The 22,515-nt window shown below is 40.9% G+C and overlaps 1 protein-coding gene across 3 annotated transcripts in view; it reads left to right on the forward strand.

The window, feature by feature from the left end:
- DAPK1 (death associated protein kinase 1) overlaps window positions 1-22,515 on the forward strand; it is a 132,926-nt gene that overhangs the window by 34,531 nt on the left and 75,880 nt on the right. Inside the window, exon 1 of one of the 3 annotated variants that reach the window (XM_059724833.1) lies at window positions 4,936-4,956. The exons of the other annotated variants lie outside the window; for them this stretch is intronic. The gene's annotated coding sequence lies outside the window, so the exon portion shown is untranslated. Of the gene's footprint in view, window positions 1-4,935; window positions 4,957-22,515 lie in introns of those variants that run through there. 3 annotated transcript variants of the gene reach the window in all.

Here is a 22,515-nt window from a genome sequence, read left to right on the forward strand (position 1 = left end):
CTAACATCAAGCTCTGCTTTGCATAGAACACCTATATTGAAACCTTTTGTTGGTGATAGTTTGCAGAGATAAGGGGCCCTGAGGAACATTAGCCCTGTTCCTGAGCTGCTACTCTGTCCTCTAAAGCTGACTAGAGGCGGTGGGGATTATTTGTAAACATGTTTTAACCAGGGATGTCCTCCAATCAGTCAAACATGAGGAACAGCCATACTGCAGAGAGATAAATCAGTGCATTTCTGTGCTAAGTTGTGGCAGCTGTGCAAGTTGGACCTCATATAAGGGTGTCGTACTGTGGGAATCTGACTGCTAGTATCCATGAGGAGCAGCAAGGGCAGATGATGTTTCTAAAGGAATCCTTAAATGAATGGTATTTTTGTATGAGCTGTTGCAACTTGCTGAGAGTCATCTTTGCTGCAGTCTGTTTAGACATCTAACACAAAAGGGCGGTGGGAGTGCATACTGATGGGTAGGATGACCAGTGTATTGTCCAACATGGTTACCTCTGGCAAATCTGAACTGTCTTGTGCAGAGTAGATGAATTATTGGTATTTATGGTTGATCTCACCAGTTGATAATAAACCAGACCATCCCTAAAAGGGGAGATTTTTGCTTTAGTGAAAAAAGCTTTAGTGAAGGCATAGTCTGCTGGCTTCTGTTACTCTACCCACATACTCTATTTTCAGTGCTCCACATTAGCTGGAAAGATGGGTTGCTCTAGTGTTTATGGAGAACTTTGGGGCATCATTCTCAGAACAGTTGCATCTGCAGGGTGGAGTTAGCGTTTTACATCAGCTCTGTTTCCTGGTTTCCAGAGGCTAGTGTGTAGGGGCACTCAGTACTTACAGCCCCTGGTAGATGTTAAAAATAATGATGTCATTGGGATCTGAGGAATTTTAAGCCCCATTCCCAAAAGCTTGTGTCCTGCCGTGCCAGACATGAATGACATTATGCACAATGTTTGGGGTGGGACATAACATTTCTCAGATCCAAATCATGTGACTGCTGGGACCTGGGGGCTGTTCCTTGTAGCTGGGGCCTGGCCCCTGGGTTTGCCCCATCCTGGTGCTCAGTGGCATATTGGGATGGAGCACCGAGCAGCCCTGGTTCAGGAACCTTATCTAATTCTGGCAGTTGGACTGGGGGGAGGTAGTAATCCAGACCACAAGGCTGCCCATTAGGATAAGCGCACAGGACAGCCCTAGGTCTTGGACATGTGTCACACATTCAGGTTAAGAAGTAATACAAACCAGCCCCAAAGATGTTCCACGTTAATTATGGAGTTGCCTTGTGGCTAGTTCACCATTTTTTATCACACCATAAATTGGCTGAGTATGCGGCATATTGCAATTTGGAGCCCTACCAAAGTACTATGGGTTAAACTTCACTCTGTACTGGTGAAGTCTGTACATAGTGAATTTGCTGTGGGGCAGGCCTTCCTGGAAAAATTAAACTCACTTATTCTACTAGCTCTGTTCTCTTCCCAGCCTCTCTGTGATCCCACAAGGAAAAGGGAAGATGGTAAGGTATTTAACGTTTTGATATTGAGTCACACATTTACTTAATTTTCTTTTATTACACTCATTCCCATTGTGGAGGAAATAAGTCATGGATGATTGAAAACATGAATGCTCCGGTTTACCAGAGTTTTCTGTTTGGTTGGGGTTTTTTTGCATCTTTCCTATTTAACTAACAGAATTTTTCCTTGATTATACTTCTTTATTGTAAAACCTGACTGCAGCTGGGTTTTACAACCCTTCAGAGTTATAGATTCAAGATAGAAATCATACACTCAGAACAAGACTTCTAGAAGGAGCCCTTGTGAAATACTTCTGATTTGCACAGCACCAACTCTCAGAAATTGAAAGAGGGCAAGGCTCAAACTTAAAATACACATGGGTTTGTCTGGCTCTATGATCATTGATCACAGCCTGTCATCTTGAGCTGCCTGCTTAATTAGGCCACATCCTGTTCCACCTATTGAATGCCTGAATGTGATACTACCCCACCCTACTCAAGTCCCTGAAAACTATTAATAGTTTACTTTTTGTAATGTTTTATCTCTTTGTGGCATAAGACTAAATAGTAAAGAGAAGGATCTGCGCATCTTTTGCATTAAGTTTTACAAGGACCCTAGCAGTGTAGAAATAGTGCTCTTGCAGAACTACACTTCTGACTCATTAAGTATGTACTGCCAACTTTTCAAGAGTAAAAGAGGCAAGTAAGAGAGTATCTGCAGGCTTAAAGCATTGAGAAATGTTGTGAAAGAAAGTGAAGGTTGTCCTAAGAAAGGAAATTTCATATTGTAGAACATAAAACCTAATCAAAAGTTTCAGGTCTCAAAGAACTTCCCACCAAGGAGAAAAGGAGAGTTGTTTGGTTGGGTTGTTTTTTTTTTTTTTACTATATATAGAAAAAGAACCAGTATCTGAAAACATGTTAATACATCAACTTCTACCAAAGACTTGACTTTTTCTTCTTAGATTCATTAATGTTTTCTACTTTTAAAGAAATTCAACTATTCTGCTCTCTCCTCGCCTTAGCAGAACAACCTCCACTCCTTTCATCTCAAGTTGCTTTCAAGCCTTTTTTGGAAAAATACACTCATGTCATTCTTAACACAGGGAGTAATTCACTTTTTAACTTTATCCCAAAGAACTTGTTCAGCTTAGCCATGCTTCCTGTGTGCCATCTTTGGAAACACTGAAAGTGGTAGCACAGTAGTTTTCAGAGGGAAGACATATTAGTCGTAAGGGGTTTGTAGTTTTGGTTTGTTTTTTTTAATGAAGTGGGGAATACAGTAACTTTTTTTATAATATGCTGCTTTTGCAGTTAGCGATTTAATGCTGTGATACCATGCACATAAACTCCTGGACACTATTGCATTTTGACATAGGCTTGTTTAAAATAAGAAGCAGCAGTGATCTCTGTCCTCCATTCAGGCCATCATCCTGTTAATTGACTTAAAGAAGCATATTTCTCTAAAGGACAGTGGGATCAGACCATTGAGTACTAGCTGCAGAACTACAGTTCTGTTTTTAACAGTACTGGAATGCCTGTAGGCAAAAAGTTTTGGAGATTTTGTGGAGTTGTAGGGGAAGCTGTTTCTTTTAAACAAGCTGTAGATTGGCCAAGTACATATGTATAGTGGTTGGCAGTATTTTTAGCTAACAAGCTGGAATGACTCAATTTGGGTTCAGGGTGGGCCAGCACTAGGACATGGCCTCTGTCCAACCACATTTCTGATGGAGCCTGCCACTACTGAAACCCCCTGCTGCTGAAGGGGAACTCTGTAATCCGTGTTTTACTTCCCAGAGACTTTTCCAAAGTGTAGCATGTAAATGTATTTTTTTCTACAAACCAATAGAATTTAACTCCATCGTTTTAGGATAGCTTATTACCCAATCACATGAGGAAAATACTGGCAACTTGTAATCAGCATTATAATAAAAAGGAGAAAAACACTCGCTCTTCTTGAATAGAAAAGTGGAATTTAATTGGAAAAGGGTGAGCATCCAAATGTAGTCTCAAACACAGAATTTAAGGAAACTCCCTTTGAAATGGGGTGTTTTCTGTTTGTTCTTGAAATGGGCTGAATTTGGCACAGATGCAAATGGATAATATAAATAACACACACTTTTTTTTTTCTGCACAAAGAACAGAAAGTTGAAGAGTAGATGTGAAAAAGCAAATAGATGTTTTCTGTCTGTGTTAGTGCTGCAGCAGTCCCTGTAGACTAATCCTTTTGCCAGTGCTGCAGCTTAATGGTACATCATATGGTTGTCCATCTGCTACTCAGCAGTTATGTTAAATTTAAGTTTTTTGAAGTAGTTTTAGTGTTGAATCCATTTTGGTCCAGGAATTATGAGAGAGGGGGATTTCTTTGGGTGATATCTTCTTATTGGACCAACTACATAGTGGGATAGATATAGACAAGCTTTTCAGCGCAAAAGAGTCTTCTTTTTTTTTTTAAGTATTTATTTCAAGTACTATACACCTAAACTTATAAGAAATAAGCAACTACATCAAAAGCATGGGATTGTTATGTTTAATACACTTAAAAAGATTATACTTGCATGTAGTTACTCCTGGAAGAAAATGTAACCTTTCTTAATTATCACTAAGCATAATTAAATCCTTAAATAATCTTATTCCAGAACAAGTACTTTGCTCCAGTCTGTACCTTTAACCTATACATGCTATGGACCAGGTTTGTTCATGGCGCATAAAATTGCTGGATTAACCTTGGTGTTGAATTATTTAGTCACTTCATTTCTCTCTACCCTTTAATAATTTTGGTAAAGATCTGTGAAATAAAAATATGCCACATAAATGTGAATGTTAGTGCTGGTGATTTAAAGTACAGAGGTCACTGCATAACTAGTGTTGTTATGACCACATAACTTTCTTTTTTAATTTAACTTGAATTTAATAAATATAAGACAGAAATCACTAGCACAAGGAAGTGAAGTGCTGTTTAATTCCAGAATTGGTGCACCATTGGCAAATGTGCTTCCCTCCTATCAGCTTGACGGTGGTGAAGCAATCACCCTTTCCCTGGAAAGAGAATCTTGAATGAGATGCTAACTGGTTTTCTAAACCAAACCTTGATAATCAAGATGTTGCAAGTAGAAAGTTGGGTTTGGAGAAAAGGGTCTAAGGCAGAGAGGAATCAATGGAAAATGCAGGCTTTTGCAGGTTGCCAAGGACTTCAGTGGAACTATTCATACTTAGACATGCTTAGACCATTCAGCCAGACTTCAGTCTGGCTGAATTGGGGCACATGTGAGGGAGGAGTAATAAAGAACAGAGCAGAACTGAAGGAAAAAACGAATTATTCTTATAAAGAAGGAAGCTCTTACAGGCTCTGGATTTTTCTGTACAGGTGTGGTGAGACCCAAGTGTTATACTCGGAGAAGTACATGCGAGAGAGAAACTGAAGGATCCCCAAGAAAAATGGTAAAGGTGAAGATGGAGACCACTGATCTCATGGAATGGGAGAGTTAAGTGAGAAAAATAGATTGGTAATCACAAGAAAGAAAGCAAATTAAGGCTTCTTAGCTTTTATGGAAGGTTAGAGTGCAATGAAGAGGGTAGAGGATGGAAGAAGTTAGCTGGAAGTACAAAGTTTTTATTATTCAGTGGTTTGTCTGAAGTCTTAAAAACAACTCTCCAAAAAAGAAAACCCAGTCCATCTGTTTTGCAGTAACGATGTTCTGAACTAAAGGACTGACAGGGTGCTTGCGCAGAAAGCTAGCTGACTGTTTCATCTCAGGGTTGAGCTGTATCGTTGTCTCTCTTTGGGTAACTTTTTCCATTGACAGGCCTACAGCTGCACTAGACCACAAGGGCAAACCCTCATTGAAATTGTCTTTTGCTTGATATCCTCTATGGGAGCTGTAACATAATGCATTGAACCAATACATATATAATACACCACACATTCATCACTCCTGTCCTCTAAATCAGGGGTGGGCAAAGTCTGACCCGTAGGCTGGATTGGGCTTGTGGCGGACTTCCATTTCTTAGCCGCCCCTGTCCACATTGCTGTGGCCAGTTTTCCATGGAGATGCCATGATAGCATGGGACCAGGGTTTCCATGGAGACTGGCCCCAGCAGTGTTGGCAGTGTACGCAGCAGGGCAGGGAGCTGCTCCAGGGCTGGGATCTTGCACTGGGCAGGGTGGTGCAGGCAGTGGGTTGTGGCTCTGCCTCAGCTCCAGACCATGCTGTCACCACTACAAGATCCCAGCCCCAGACATGGAGCAGCTTCCTGCCCTGCTTCATGCCCTGCCAGTGCTGCTGGGGCCGGTCTCCATGGAAACCCTGGCCTGGCGTTATCAGAGTGTGACTGCTGCTTGGGTCTCCATGGAAACCAGCCCCAACCGCGCAGGCAGGGAATGCTGGGGAATGGAGTCCAACCATTGGCCAGATCTGCCAATTTTGGACCCCTGCTCTTGTTGGACTCCTGCTCTCTTTTGGCAGTTGGTCAGAGTCTTTCCTGTATTGTTCTATAGTAATACAACCTCTTACACAGTGTAGTACCATCATTAATATGTCCACTTGAGGCTTGTCTATTGTGCATTTAGCTTTTCTAAAAACTGCTGCTCTGAAAACAAGCTCCACCCATTCACTCTTAGCTCATACGTCAAATGCCAAAAGTTAACGTAGTGGTCATTGGAGTTATGCTGGGCATGCCCAGCTCTGCTTTTATAAACATACCTAAGCTGCACTCAAGCTGGAGAGCAGTGTTGAGTGCAGCTCAGGTGTATGTCAAACAGGAGTTGTTTTCTGTGTTTTCAGGATTTGGTGTGCCTGAAGCAGGAGCAGAACGTATTTGTGCAGAGGTGCTTCCTAATACAATCAGACATGGCATAGACAGACATGCAGCTGTAATCGTAGCATTTCGGCAGTAGTAATTGGTAGCTGTTGTTCCCAACTTATTTCAAATGTTTCCCTCAAAACCATCTCAAATCACGGTTCAAAAAAACCTCCCTCAAACTTAGCTGGTAGCTTAGCTGAAGGAATTTAGTCTGAATGTCCTGAGTTTCTTGAAGTATTTAGACCAGTATCAAATCACACCTTACATACTTTTCTAGAAGTTCTTTCGTGCCATTCTAGACCATTTTTTTTAATATGCAGGTATTCATTTTGGTTTACGTACTTAAGACTAAATTCTGCTGAAAACGTGATTTCATTATTAAAAAGTTCTTGAGTAAAGGATAAATGCCTGAGCACTACTTGATTCTGTGCTTTATTCAGTAGTCTGTGCTGGCTTTTCAGTTGGATTCTAAGGCTAGGGACAGAGATCACATAAACCAGTTTAAGTGATCAGAAACCAGTCTAAACCTGTAACAGAACAAAAGTTCAATGCACATAGACCGGGTTCAAAATGGCAGAATCCAGTTTAAGATAGACCTGAATGTATCCTTCAGTATCAAACTGAATTACACTAGGTTGGACCAGTCTACTGAACTTGTTCCTGATCCCTTCCTGACACAAGTTAAGTCCCAGTCCAGAAGCATCCTAGGATGCATGTCAGGCCCTGCTAACTAGGGCTGTGCAAAATTTCGTCTGGTGTTTCATTCCACAGCTGTTTCAACACCAGTCGAGCTCAAAACAGCGAACTCGAAACTAAACAAAAGGCTTTGAACATCTTCGAAACAATGAGGGCACTCAAACCATTTTGAAAGTTTCAAAACGTTTTAAGTTTCGAAGCCAGGCTTGATTGCAGCTAACAGAAACTAAGGGAAAGAGCGGGGAAGGACTGCTCTGATTATTGACATCTAGCTCTCTAATCGCTTCCCCCAGCTCTGTGATTGCTTCCCCCAGCTCTTCCTGGGGGGCGCAGTCCCCCGATCTGCGCGTGTGGTTTCAGCAGGCTGACACTGCAGGCACCGCCTGTGCCCAGCACTGGTCCAGCTGGCATTGACAACCTGCTGTCATCCTGCATGCAGATCTAGGGACCCGTGCCCCCTGGAAAGAGTCCAGCACAGCCCTGCAGCTCTCCCAGGGGGTGCAAGCCCTCAGATCTGCATGCAGGATGACAGCAGGCTACCGCTGCCTGCAAGCGATATGAGTTTTGCTTTGAACTGTTTGAGGTGCAGTTTTCCAGAAACCCCTGTGCCTATCTCCTTGAAACTTGGCAATTTTCATGCCCTCAGAAGGGCCTACTATCCCTGCAATTTTCATCCAAATCAGGCAGGAAATATCAAAGTTATAGGCATTTTCATGATTCCCCACTATAGCCTATGGGTGAAATGTCAAAACACGTGGAAATAGTGAAACAGTTTTGACGAAATGGAACAGTGCTTTGAAACAACAGCAAAACAAAACGCTGTCCCTTTGAAATGGCAAAACAGAAGTCGAAACGAAATGGTGCTGTTTTGCGCTAACCCCCTTTCACAGGGCGGGCTCTTCTCTGCTTCAGCCAAGCTGGGCGACCCCACCCCTGGGCTGTCACAGAGCTGAGGCAGCAAAGCGTGTGATCCGCAGCCCAGCTGGTGGCACCATGATGGGGTGGGCATGGTGGGGAGACCACAACCCCGCCTTGCCCCTCCCCCCCCAGCTGAGCTCGGGTCTGCACAGGGAGTGGGGGGAAGCCCCCAAGATAGTCCTTTCCACCTGGCGGCTAAGAGGCAGGGGGCTGGTGAGGAGGCAGGGCTAGGGCATTCACTGGCCAGCAGTGCTGAGAGGCCCGCCCCCTGCCTTCTGGCCTTGGCCAAGGCCGGCATCTGCTGGGCTTGGCTAATAGAAGACTTAACATGAGTACTGTTCATTAATGGTCCAATCTATACAGTTTAGAGAAACCTGCATAGATTGGATCGATGCTGCCATGGGCTTTTTGACTGTCCATACTAAATGTGATTCAAAATCTTTGACCTGGTATTGTATCTGCTGTCCTGGTTACCTTGGGACTGCTTCTCTGTCCTTTTGTTCTCTTCTGCTTGTTGAGAGCCACTGTGTGCTTAAGTTAATAGTCTCTGAATTTAAATATCTGAGAACTGGTGGTCAGGGCTCTGAAAGTTGAGTTCCTTGATTCTGTGTCATGCTGCACAGCATTTTTTAAAGCTTTTGCCCGAAGAGATGACTTAGTGGGATTTAGCTGAAATGTTTCAGTTTATACCGAGTCATCTTGTGCTAATTTGGGTTTGTGTAGGTGTACTGATGTAAAAACCTCTAGGTACATTTCTTTCTTTTTTTCATGATGGTGAATGGCTTTGTAAGTCTTGAATGTGGCTCACTATTAGGATGCTGTGAATGGTTATTAAGTTAAATAAAAACTTCACTTGAACTGAGAGCTTTTTCATATGTAATATTTGATTTGTGCAAATAACTCGTCATAAGCCAGTGTTCATTTTTTTTTTTTCACCCCACTCCTGTGCCTCCCCCTTCCTCCTCTCCTCCTCCTCCCCCAATCCCCCTCTACTGTAATCCTCAACTTAATAAGCTTGTGTTCATGGCTGGTATCTTTTCAGCCAAGTTATTTTTCATTAAAGTGTTCATTATTAAGACAGTATGAATAGCATATTAAATACTTGTTTGTGTAATCTTTTCTGTTTTGAATTGACTCTGGAAAAATTTAAATCTTCTTGATTACTTTATTATATAGAAGGAAAATGTGTGTAAACTTACCCTTGCTGTTCAGAAATATAAAATGTAGAAAAACAGCATCCATTACTTAAAGTAGTAAATTAAACTGCAATCCACTCATATTTGTGGGGGGAGGGAAATTGAGTAGGGGGACTACCTAAGGAAAACACAAATAACCTCCCTTAAAATCCTACTAGGAACATCATTTGAACAGCTTCTTTCCAATGTTCTCAACTGTTTTCATGTTATTTTAAACTGTAAAACATTTGTTGCAAGCTCTTGATATAAAACAAAATACCGTGGGGTTCAATCAGATAGAACTCAGATAAATATATCTGTAATTCTGCAGCAGAAATATTTTGTTTCCATGCTGGAATTCAGTCTAGGGGTATGGTTTGAATCAAAGCTTTCCTAGAAAGAAAACATGTACAGGTTCCCCCTTCAGAGGAAGAGGAATGTACTTTAATTCTGTTACATGTCAGCAGTGTTAGGCAAGTTTGGTGCTTTAACCTTCAGGCAAAGAACATCAGCAAGATACAATGTTACAGGTTTCTCCGCTCCTTGATTTTTTTTAAATGCTGTACAGTTAATGAAATGCAGTCTGTTTAAACACAAAACATGGAATATATCAAATACTTATCTAGTCGCTCTATAGTGCACTGAGTGTAAAATGGCATATTTTATGCAGAGTTTTTATATCTTTATCAGCATATCTCTGTTCATAGGATGCACATGTGTGAATTAATTGCACATAAATAAGATCAAGAAGGGGGAGGTCCTCAGTAATTCCTTTTTCGTTCTTTTGTTTATAAACTTTGACGTACTCACTAGAAATATGCATTTGTTTAGAAAAGTACTTTTTTTAATGTTTAAGAACTCTTTTAGTTATCTGCAACTTAATTTACTGTCAAACTATTAGTGCCAAGAATCGAGTACTTTTCCATTTGGATAGTAGACTGTGCTAGTTAATGAATGCCTTTCAGCCCTGCAAAGTATGTGTAGGTGTGTGCACGCATGCATGCATCAATGACACTTAACTTGTACCACTTTAGCTGCTTTGGGTAAATGTCATCATAGATCTGCGGATGGATTGATATAAAAGCCCAGCCAATGGATTGACCTCTACAGTTTACAATGTAAAAATGCTAAGTAATTCCGGGTTTGGTTTTGTTTTTTCCAAACTGAACATAGAGTACAGGTTTAGCTTTTATTTCTGCTTCTCATTACATTACTAAACCCTCAGCCCGTTTCCTCAATTGAATCACCTCATGTTTAATAATTATCATTATTATTATTCAATGAGACCAACTTCAGTGAAACTTGATCTTGGCCAAATCTGTACATGAATAAGATTTCTATACAGTAAGCTTGGCAGCACTCAAACTCCCTTAAATTGCTTGCCTTTTTAAAATCAGAGTCTGTTGAAAAAACCATAATGTTACAAGCAAGTGATATATGATGAAGGGACTTATGATGCTAGCCTCCCTTACCATTCTGCCTGTTAAAACGTATCTAAAGAAAACATTTGGTCTGCCCCTTTTCCTTTCTGTTTTACTCCAGCATCCCAAAGGTGATGGTGATTGTTGTTTGTTTTGTTTTTAAATATATCCATGATTTGGGTTTTTCAGAGGGCTGTGTATATATCACATTTTATTTGAATGGTATATAAGAAATATTTTCTTTTTTTCTCTCCAAGAAAGTTTTTATTATGCCTTCACTTAGGATTAGTAGGTTCTCTAGCTTTCTAAGAATATAAAAATAGGAGATTGGAAAAAAATCACTCTTGCTTGCCCTCAGTAAACACCTATTAAGTTTCTGTAGCAGCTGAATGGAAATACTGCAGGCATGAGACTTTTACCCCGACTTATGTGTATCAAGGTTGTATTCTGAGGCTGCTCCTAGGAAGGTTTGCATGACCTCTGTGTATGTGTATATGTATACACAATTGAAACACACAAAAAATGCTGAGAAACAAACAGCTGTGATCTCATCAAGTTCAGGAGAAAAACTTACCACAATCTGATCATTCTGATTTTCAACAACTTTTTTCAATCTGAATTTCAGGGAACTTGCATCGCATTATGACAATAATTAATTTAGCCTGTGGTTTCTCTCATAATTTTATCTTGGACCCCTGTGCTTGCCACATATTCCATTATTTTCTTTCATACAGTGAATTTATAAGTAATGCTTCTTGCTTGTAACATATTATATCAAATATATTGACTCTGTTTTGCTGGAATATCAGTGTTAAAAACTGAGAGATTGTCACTGTTTCTTGTTGGATAGGATATGGTTTTGTGTGTGTGCGTTTTACTTTGCATTAAATTCCATTTGGATTAGCTTGCAATTACTTTCAGGATTTAAACAGACAGTACAGTGTGGATTTCACCTGAGATAACTGAAAGTCACAGCCATAGTGTTTTGTTTTGTTTTGTTTTTAGTACCTAAGTGTTTTTAAATTAAAGTACTTCAGAGAAGAATGGTGTAGAAAAACTTTAAGGATTTTGCGTAATGAATTTTTTTTTCTTGATTCCCTTTTTAGGAGAGCAAAACCAAAGATATCCATTTGGCAAAACACTTCTTTTTGTGGGGGGGGGTTAAAGATATTGGCTTCTCATTGTAACTTAAATATTTGATCATTTTCAATAACAGAATAACAATTTATAGTTTACAAATACTTTAGACAGGGAGTTGGGTCACTGGATTCCTGAAATGGCATAATCTAAAACAGAAGGAAACTTGGAAAAATTATGCTGCTTGGCCCCGTATTCTAGAGAGAAGCTAACAGTTGTTGGATCAGGCCTTTTTTTGTTGAGTAATAACCATACCTAAAGGTGGTAACACATAATGCATATAACTAGGAACCTGAAAAGCTTATAATTGATTTAAAATGCTGTTCTGTTATCTCCATGTGTGCAGCCCCAAATTACATCCATTTGTGATTTGTCTTGTTTGGCCAGTCTTGCATTGCAAACTCCTATTTTCTTTCTCATCTGCCCTGGGGTCTTGCTGCTTTTCCAAGGACCCCTTTCCTGTTCATTATGTGTTAATGTATTTGAAGGGGGGAAAAGGTCATTAGCTTGTATCTTTCAGCTTTAAATCAATTATAAAATTGCACATATTTATTAGTTCTAAGTCTTTATTGACTTTAGCAAATCCTTTGATTTTTAGAATTGTGGATAAATGTAATTAAATCTGTTTTACTTGTCTGGGATTATTAATCAAAAGAGTAAAATCAGCCCTAACAATGATCTGTGGAACATTTGCCAACTTCATTGCCACCTGCTCCATATCCCTACTCAGAATGGTTCCTTAGAATTACTATTGCTTTCTGTGCACTCCTTTAGTTTGTGCCTGAAATATCCATGTAAATTTCTATTCCTTTCTTTTGGAGCTTTGTGCTATAATCCATCACAGTAGTATTTGGGTGTTTTAAATATTTTTTTTCCAAGAAATCTGTTGCTGTCATGGAACCTAAATGAAGATGTGTGTTGTGTTAAATTTTTAAATTTTAGTTTGTACCACCTTTGTTCTGCATTTATGGTATGGAAAGGGATTTGTTAGTCAGTCTGTTGCTGTAGCAAGTAGATATCTAAGCCTAAAACTTGCTTCCTTTTGTAAGGTTTGCATCTCCTTGTTTTTCGGTTCAATAGGCACCATTCTTGCCACTGACTTGATAACCAAGTTTAATGCTTTGCAACCCTCCAGAGCAGTGCTGGTTGAACTGACTGTAGATTGATACAACGTACTCCCTAACCCTGGGACTGTTATCTACTGCCATATTCAAACTATGTAAGCATTTCACATATAAATCCAGTACTTGCACTGGCTGTTTTGCTTCAACAATTAAAAATATTTAAAAACTAGCTTTTCATACCTAATTAATAATTCAGTCTCTTACAGATCCTTCCACCTGAAAGTAACTCTTCTTTTATTTACCATCTCCTTTTAAAACTCTCCAATATACCAAGGATTTAAAATTGAAAAAAGCCTTTTGACATTCTTTTGTTGACTGTGCCAATGAATTATACATTACAGAAAGAGCAAGCACAAAAATTTCAAGTACTGTACAAGCACTTCTGGCAACTGGCTCACAAAGACTGAACAAATAGGATACAAGACTGTCATTCATGCGTCGAGTTAATTCCACATCTGGTTGTACTCTTTAATCAACTTTAGAACAAGATGGATTTTTTGTTTGTTTGTTTTTTATCATATCCTCATTTCATCTAAAATGGCCCCTGGAAAAAGACTTATTCATATATCAGGGGATAAGGAGAGAAACTGGGTTCTGATTTGCTAAGTTTTCACATTTTGCCATTTGAATGTCATCCTCCTCTGCCCCGGTCTCCACACACTGTTTTGCCTCACAGGCAAATGCTGGCAATATTAAAGCTGCCTCCTAATTAGAAAGGATCACTTAATGTATTAAACAGTTTTGGGGGAAGGATATGGCTTAGGCATTTGAATATGATAGTATGGTACATAGTATGAATATAGTACATACCTACCTATTTGAGAATACGTGGTATAAATGAGATGGTGCCCTCCTCATTGTTTTACTAAAGATATATTGGTCTGCCTTCCCTGAGCAAGCGTGGCAATTTGTCCTAATAACTCATCAGCCACATTAGATGCTCGAGCAGGTATTTTCTTAAGCCTCACACAATCTTGTATGTTCTGTAAGACTGTGAATACATCTGTTGGTTCAACACAGCCCTAACAGTACAGTGTAGGAGCCTTACTAGAAAAGAAAAGGTGGTAATTCATGTATCAGTTCAGCATATAGCTGAACTGTAAATGTGAAGGGTTTTACACTGCATCTGTCTTGACTTACAGAATGGGGTAAAAGCCAGACTCTTGAGTCATGGGAGAATCTAGGGACTGGGGTCAGAAACTGGAGGTCTTGAGTCTGAAACTAATATAGGGGCTGCAGTCCAGAAATAGTGGTTAAAACAAGAATCTTGGGGTGCTGAGGACAACCTGGCAAGAATGCAGTCTGGGCTAAGGCAGGATCAAGGGCAAGAACTGAAGACCTATTTACAGGGTCCAGGCTTTTTAACTAGTGTAAACAAGAACTGAACAGATGACGTATTTTTACGCTAAGTGTAAGTCATGGGCTGGCAATTTTTATAAGCCATGAGTTAGAAAAACCCAGCCCTATCCAGAGTAGGCTGGTGGCTTTGGGGGAGTGTCAACAGTGGGGAGGGGAAGCGGGGGACGGTAGGGGCATGCACCCATGCCAGGGCCAGACACTGCTTCTGTTTCTCCCTGCTCCCAAACTTTTTGGCTGTGGCACACGTGCAGTTTCCAGCTGGAGGGGAGCAGTACCAGCTAGGCAGATGCACTGCTGCCCTTTCTCCCTATACCCTGGCTGCAGCAGCTGCATCATGGGCTCAGCTGGAAGCTGCCTAGCCCTGGCTCAGTTCCCCAGTGGCTGAAGGCTGCACTTACACTGCAGGTGGGCAGAGGGGGCAGGGAGAAGCGGAAGCAGTGCGGGCACAGCTTCTACCTGCCTGACCCTAGTGCATCTCCTCACTAACCAGCCCCAGCACAGTTAGAGGCAAAGCCCTCTGGCCCTGCAGGTCAGATCTGGCTCTCAGGCAGTATGTTGCCAACTCCTGGCATAAATTTATTTGAATCGAATGTAGAATTGCCCAGGAAAAAACAAGGCTAAAACTAGAGGGGTGTAACTTATATCAGTGTAGTGCCATCTGTCCACAGCTTATCTTCTGGTAGTTATTTGCTTAAGGCGATCAAGCTGCTACATCCTCCCTTCTCAGCTAACAGTGAAGCACCAGAATAGTACTAACTGCATGCACCAGACCCCAGACAGCTGCATGTCTTTCCTCTCCAGATCCTGGCATAATTCACATCAGTGTGAAAAAGTTGTTTGTGAGAGGTAGGAATTGGAGATCCAGCAGGCTCTGAGGTACAAGGCTGAGGCAGGTTCTGGGAACCAGGGCTGGACACAAGCAGGGTCCAGAAGTTGCTGAAGGAGAAGGTATTGTTGCACAGCTGCTTAATCTCACATTTAAGGATGCCCAATCAGTCAAGCAAGCTGAACAGACAGCCTGCTTGGTCCCCTGTGAGATTGAATGTATTCATTTGGGTGCCTAGTGTTATAGTGAACTTGTTTCCACACCATCTGGGGAGACTTTACTTTTACAGAAGGCTACCTTGTTTTTAAAAAAAATCAGTGTGCTGGACATACAGCCTTTTGAACAAACTCATTCTGATCTGTATACTGGCTCTGCACCAGACTTAGGAGTGTGCTATGACTGAGTCTCATTAAGTTCTCCGGTATCCTTTATGACAGAAACCCAGACTGGATGATGATGATGGTGGTTGAAAGAATCTCACTGCTAGTTAGTACCATCATTGTTGTATTACACAGCTGGAGTTAGCTTTGGTTACTTTGGCTCTTATGAACAGCAGAGTACTCAATTTTCCTTATTTTAGTACTGTTTCTTTATATCCTCCTTCCTATTTCCCTTCCAGCAGTCATCTCTTTTTGTAATGGAAATTTTAAGTTAAAAGCAGAGACAATTACAAATATCCCACACTGATAAAATGCTCCTTGGAGTGGGTGCTCAGAAGTGATATAAAATACATTTTGTTTCTCTGTGGTTTCAGTGACAGAAAAAACTAGCAAATTTGTTTAAAGACAGAACTGTGAATTAAAGTAGGCTATTTTAGCAGAAGTACATTTGATTGGTCTACTGTTTTGTATTTTAAAACTCAGCTTCAGCTCTGAATAAAAATTTTCTGAACAGGGAAATCTATACTCCAAAGGTATTGGAGAGCAAAACACTTCACTTACCATTAGAAGGTTGCATAAGCACATAATGAATTGTCTCAGATTATGCACAGAGAGCTAGATTGTTGTTTCTGTTACACTAATGAAAGTCCAGAGAAGTGCCCTTGCAGTTACTATGGACTTAATGCAGCAGACAGAAGTGCAGCTTCCAGCTGTAACTCTGAACAGTTTTGCAAAGTGTGGCCCCAGACCATTACCCATAACCAAACAGAAGTTCACTGTTGGTTTGGGGGGAAGGGGGGGATCCAGCTGTAGGCTGGGACCCAGCAGCCAGATTCCCAAAGCAATGGCCAGGGCTCTGTGCCAGTGCTCGCTGTTTTCAGAATGGGATGGTAGGGGAAAGGCAGTAGAGGGAGCTCATTTCGGGGGCTCCTCAGCTGGTGCTGAAGGGTAGGGTGGGTGGATTAGAGCCCCTCCCCACCTAAAAGCCCCCAGACTGAATTCCCTCTACTCCCTTCCTCTCCCTCACCTCCCCACTCTGAAAACAGCAAAAGGCTGGGAGCTCCTGCAAAGACAAGGTACAAAAGTTGCTACACTTTGAAACATTTTTATCTGATACCTCATGCAATGAGGGATCAGATATTCACCCGTTCAGCCACCTTTGAAGCTGTCTGCAGCTGTGCACTTGTGTTTGGTCACAGCTACATGTTTCCCTCACTGTACATGTGTTCCTGGAAAAGGGTGCATAACTTGAATTTGCATAAAGGGAACCTACTTTACAATGTAACAAATAGGGATATGTTCCAAGACCTTGACTGTACTGATGCCCAGACCCACTTCTACCACTTCTACAAGACAATTTTGGTACTCACCAACAACAGACAGTACACACAAGCACCCAGGGCACTATCATAATAGGGATGGCAACTACAGGAACACGTGTTGCAGACAACGGGCAAGGAGCACAGATTCACACAGTAGACTATATTTTGGTGCACATCACTCCCACAAAGCAGCTGACCGAGGGCTTCCACCACACTGATCGCATAAGAGTGAATTTTTGGTATAAAAACAGTCATCGTATAAGAGTGAATTTGCACATACAGAACCCGCATAAAGTGAGGAAAACCTGTATAAACTGCTTTCTGTGGCTGGTTGGGGTGAAACTTGTCACTTCTGTCTGCACTGAAAACCAAAAGTCCTCTGTTCTTTTGTTTAGTATAGCTTGATGGCATCCTATTACAAGCTATGTGCCTACAGAAATAAATCCAATATGGATAATTTTGAGGTTTGGGTTTTTTACTATTTTTGACTAAATGCCGCAGCAGTTTTCTTTAACTGAGAGGAATGGAGAGAGATCCTTGTTTGTGCTAAGGTCTGTAATGGGACTTGTGCTGGCTTGCTGTTTAGAGAGCAAACCAGATCCATCTGTACCTGGCAGAGGAAAGCAAATACTCTTCCTCTTGAAATTCCCCTCAAGTTTTTTTCCTGCCTTTGAAAGAGGAAGTGGCTGACCAGCTCTCCCCATTGCAGAGCACTTCTGATGGAAATTTAAAATTGTTTTTCAAAGTTATAGACTAGTAATTCAGCTCAATGAGATGTCTACCAGCTGTTTTGCAGAGCTGCATTGGGGGGGGGATATTGTTCCCCCCGTCTCTACTTTACCTTTGGTGGTTCCTGCAGGCTCCACCTGCAGGCTTCGGGAGAGAAATTAGGTAGAGAAAAGACCAGATAAAAGGAAGGGATTGTCTCCGTACTGGTAGGTGTACCAGGTCTGTGGGCAGAGCATAGTTTTCCCTCATATCTGAGGCTATGCATCATAGTTGACCCCTTTCCTTAGACAAGAACAGTTGTGGGGCGGGAATAGTTAAGCACAAGTTCTTGAGAGCAGGATCTTCTTTGATCACATCTATAGGGTGAAACAGTAGAAGCCCAACTTTGATGTTTTTAATACTAGAATGAATGAAGCATTGAATGAATAAAGCATTAGTACAGTCATTCTGACTGAGGGGTGAGAACCTCAGGGTGCCATGAAGCCCTCATCAGAGGTGCAGTGACACAGGTGTTGTCACTGCAGTGGCAGCCAGGTAAAACTGCCCTGCACACACTCCTGCTACATTAGGGCTCTCAATCAGCCTAAAGCAAGCAGGAGCTGGCTTGGGTTTAGACCTTCCTGGTCTGTGCCCCTTTCCCCCTCCCTCCAAATGCTCCTCCTGGAAACAGATGGACAGGACTGTTCTGCCCATTCACTTCTGTTTCTAGGAGCAACACAACTGCACTGGGAAGGACTGTACCCCAAGCCACCTCTCCTGTCCTGCTTTAGGGTTACAGGAGAGGAGCGTGCACACATGCCACAGCCTTTCCGAGGCTGGCTGTGCAGTAGGCACATGGGGCAGTTTTATCTGAAGGCAGCAGCACCTGGTTGACAAGCACTGAGGTAAGCTGAGGCAGCACCAATCGTGCTTCTCAACCAGGGGTACTGCCACATTCAAAAATAAGTGGTGGAAGGGTGCCTTGACTCTGAAAAGACAAGGTTCTTTGCGTGAGTGTGATATCTTTTATTAGACCAACTTAAATAGTTGGATAAAAATTTTAAGCAAGCTTTCGGGTTTAAAAACCCTTTGTTAGGCTGAGAAAGTTCTTGCAGTTGGTGTGCTCTCTTCCTGGATGGAATGAAAAGTAAAGAAGTCAGAGACTGGGCTGGTATGCATACAAGACAGGCAGTCGTTGAAGATGTAAATTGAGGAGACAGTGGGTGAGACACAGGCTGGGTGGGGGGGAGAGAGGGAGGATGAATAGTGGAGAGGTACCTGGGCTCTGAAAAGGCTGAGAACTACTGCATGAGAAAATATATCATGGGGAGCAGCCCTGCTGCCCTGGCAGGATGGATGGATGGATTAGAATAGTTAAAAAGCCTCTTCTTTCTCTAATTACTGTGATTCTGATCATCTTTTTGAAAAGGGAGTGTCTTAAGAAATAGTACAACCTTGTAAGGACTTTTGTTTAGGGTTCTAAAACATCTGTGGTTACAACTGACCATGTTTGTGCTAATTAGTGCTTGTTTTGTGAGCATGCTAAAGAAGAACTGAAGCCGATAAAGCTTCCATAAGCATCTGAGTGTAGAGTACCTTAGTGAAAATTATCTGTCACTCCGTCAAATCATTTTTTCACACATTATCAGTGGCAGTTTAAAACTCTTTTGGGGTAAAAATGATTAAACAAAAATGGGCTTTAAGCTAATAGGATAACTATTTTTCATCAGAAACAGTTGTGAAAAAATCATTGGATATGGAGGCACAATGCCAAGTGCCCTGAAAAGAGTAGATTTAGACTAGTAATTACCTACTGGCTCAATAGGAATTACAAGATCACAAAACAAATTACTATTATTAACTAAAGTATTTCTTCTTGCACCAAGTTGTCATCCTGTTTCAATGTCTAATCTGAGCTTGTCTTATGGATACATTTTTCATGGCGCTAGGCAGATGGCTATTTCTCTTGATTTTGCTTTAGCTTCAGTTCAGTCTCCAAAATGGGATTAAGACTTGTAGTTTACCCCTTTTTTAATAAAAAGACAAAAAAACCCTATACAACGTACGTATGTCTTATTACTATGAGGTTTATAAAAGGATGTGAAAGTGCTGCATTTGGAACAAAAGGAACAGTGGGAGCATCACAGGAAGGAGCTGAGCTAGTCATCATATAGCTATCGCTGGTGTTAGTGTCATTTATGAAACATTCATAACTGCAGTTCTATTGTATAATATTTTAATAAAATACCCTTTTTGGTTTCTTCCCCCACACGCGTTCAGAAATGGACTTGAGATCAATTATGAAAAATCTGATCATAGCAGAAAGTTGTATTTCAGGTACAGTAACTAACCACCCGCTGAATGTGGGGTTCTGTACTGAATACCACAAATACAACAGTAAGATTAAGTGTATATCTAAAACTCATTTTTAAATGCCTTAAATGAATAGACTGAGGTCTTGTACTCTGAGAACAATGTGGGAAACCCCTGCAGAAACAAAACCTGACTAGCCTGTGGCTGGAACTGATATATAAGGGTATTTGTTTTTCAACTAAATGTTGCACTTTTGATAAAATTATGTAGATAAGGGATTAAGAAGAAGTTTCTAGCTACGGCTAAAGATGAGAAATCTAAAGACCAAAGTTCTTTAGAAAATTCACTGATTGTGTTGAGCAGACAAATCTGGAGATATTCATTAGTGACGCCACTAGAGTGTAATTAAGCCCCAATATTTGTTTGGATTTCAAAGTGCATAGTACATCAATGAACCAAAAAGGTGTTGGTTTTGTTTTTGAAGCCTACTCTGTTTTCAAGTGGTCAGGTTCACACTTGTTCCATTCCTTTCAACGTCACACACTGGTTAAGTATTCATTTATGAGAAGGTGGCTTTTCCCATTCCTGCAAGTCAGAAATAACAGGGTAGTTTTTATACACAAAAAACTTTTTGCAAGCTGCTTGCAGATGTAAAGAACTTTAGTGCTTTATATGTGCTGCAAATGACAATCATTTTGCAATCATTTGGCAGTGGGAATGCATCTAAAACTGCAAATTGGTGAAAAATGTACATTGTGAGGATTTAAAAAGTAGGTATTAGGAATCAGAACATAAGCACTGCTGTTCATGTAACATTGCCTTTTTAGTGTCTGCTTTCTCTTTCTTTCTCTTTATAAATAAAAAATGGCTTGAATAATATTAAAATTGCCCTTATTGTATGGGAAATGCTTTCTTGTAGCTCCCACATTTCAGCTTCACATCAGTTCACATAAATCAGAGTTTTCATGACAGACTGTCCTATGAGTTCCCTATTCTTCAGATTTCTCTTTCTAGATCAGTCGCAAGTTTGTTTCTCCCTCTGTAGGTGTGTAGATGTATGTATTTTTCCAGCATTGTGTTAGAACCTAGACAGGAACACTATTAAATCATCAGCATAAACAAGGGCTGTCATTTGTAATCTTGAATCAACTTGTCATAGTTAAATCTGATAGTTTTTGCTTACACTCATGCAAAGTTTTGTTGAGCATTTTTCAATAATAAACTCTGATATGTTTTACTTTATCAATGCTAGTGTGTGTTGCACAGAGAGCCCAGCCCCAGTGCTGCTGTAAGCTGCTTACAAAATAATTTGCTTTATATACCTCCAACCTACAAGATGCTGCAGGCCTACCACTGTGGCAGCTCTCATCCTTTTCACTTCTCCATCTGTGCAAGTGATTCAAATCTTAAGTGTCTCAGCATCTTTCCTATATTTTGTCTTAGTAGCTTGACTCTGCTGGTGTAGGGTCAGGGCAGCGTGCAGTCTGTTCCAACTTGGGCCACTATAATCAACCTGATGCAGAGGCGTCTCATGCAAAAAAAAAAAAAAAAAAGCGTAGAATGTCTATTTACAGTTGAAAAACTGGCCTGCTATCTTTTCAGAACACAAAATGATATGGTAATACAGGGATATTAAATGGCTTTTTAAGGCCAGTCAGTTTTTTCTTTTACTACACAATATAATTGGCTCACAAGTAGAAAAATACTTCAGTTAAAATAATATTTAGTGCTGCCTTAATGCAGGTTTTAAAGTAAAGAAAATCTATCCATTTTTTTTTATCTTGGTGGTTAGCAGCCTAAGGTCTGGACCCAGGATCCAGCCTGCCAGGCAGTGTCATCGAGCCCACAAAGCCAGGATGTCTGTGGCAGTTCTGGGGTGGGGGACATCAGTAGCATTTTGGCAATGAGGAAGCAGCTGCCAGATTGGGAGCACAATGCCACCTCTGGGAGCGAGCTGCACTAATTTGGTTTATCACTCGTAAAATGTTCCCAACCCCTGCTCTATATGTTCCTTTCAGCCTCTTTTGTTATTTTAAAACATATGTTTTAATAAGTGCTGTGGGGTATGAATCATGTGTAGTCGAGAATAAATATGGCTGGAAATTAAAAGCTTTCTAACAATCAGAGCAGTGAGGTTCTGGAGTAGTCTTCAAGAGGAATTGAGGGCAGAAACTCAACTAGCTTTAAGATGGATCTTGGCAAGTTTATTAATGTGATTTATATCATATGTGACCACAGGTCCTTTGCAATCCTATGTTTTTGGGTTTATTGCATAAAAAACCTGTTAAGGCCACGGAATTGTCAGCAGTCAAATGATCAAAAATGATCCTTAAATCCTTGCAGTCCCAGTACATGTATTTTTTGTTTTGGTTTCCGGGTATGTTGTATCCAGTAGATGTGGTGTTTGGTTCAGATTTGAAAAGCAAGTATTTTTTTATTAAACAAATGCAGTACAATCTCATCATATCAGTCCCAACACTAAAAACAGATTTTGTGCATTATTAGGCATCCTATTTTTCATATATATAAGTATCAGTTGAACACAGTTTTATTGCTACACTTAAAATGTTAAGGTAATGCAGAAGCCTTCAGTCATTATAATAAAATGCATTCTAAGTATTTTCATAGATTTCATAGACGTTAGGGCTGGAAGGGACCTCGGAAGATCATCGAGTCCAGCCCCCCCGCCCAAAGGGCGGGACGTCAGCTGGGGTCATAGGATCCCAGCAAGATAAGCATCCAGTTTCATCTTGAAGGTGTTCAATGAAGGCGCTTGAACAACCTCCGGCGGCAGGCTGTTCCAGACCTTGGGGGCTCG

The sequence above is a fragment of the Alligator mississippiensis genome, chromosome 3 (genome assembly GCF_030867095.1).
Source record: "Alligator mississippiensis isolate rAllMis1 chromosome 3, rAllMis1, whole genome shotgun sequence".
Taxonomy (NCBI): Eukaryota; Metazoa; Chordata; order Crocodylia; family Alligatoridae; genus Alligator; species Alligator mississippiensis.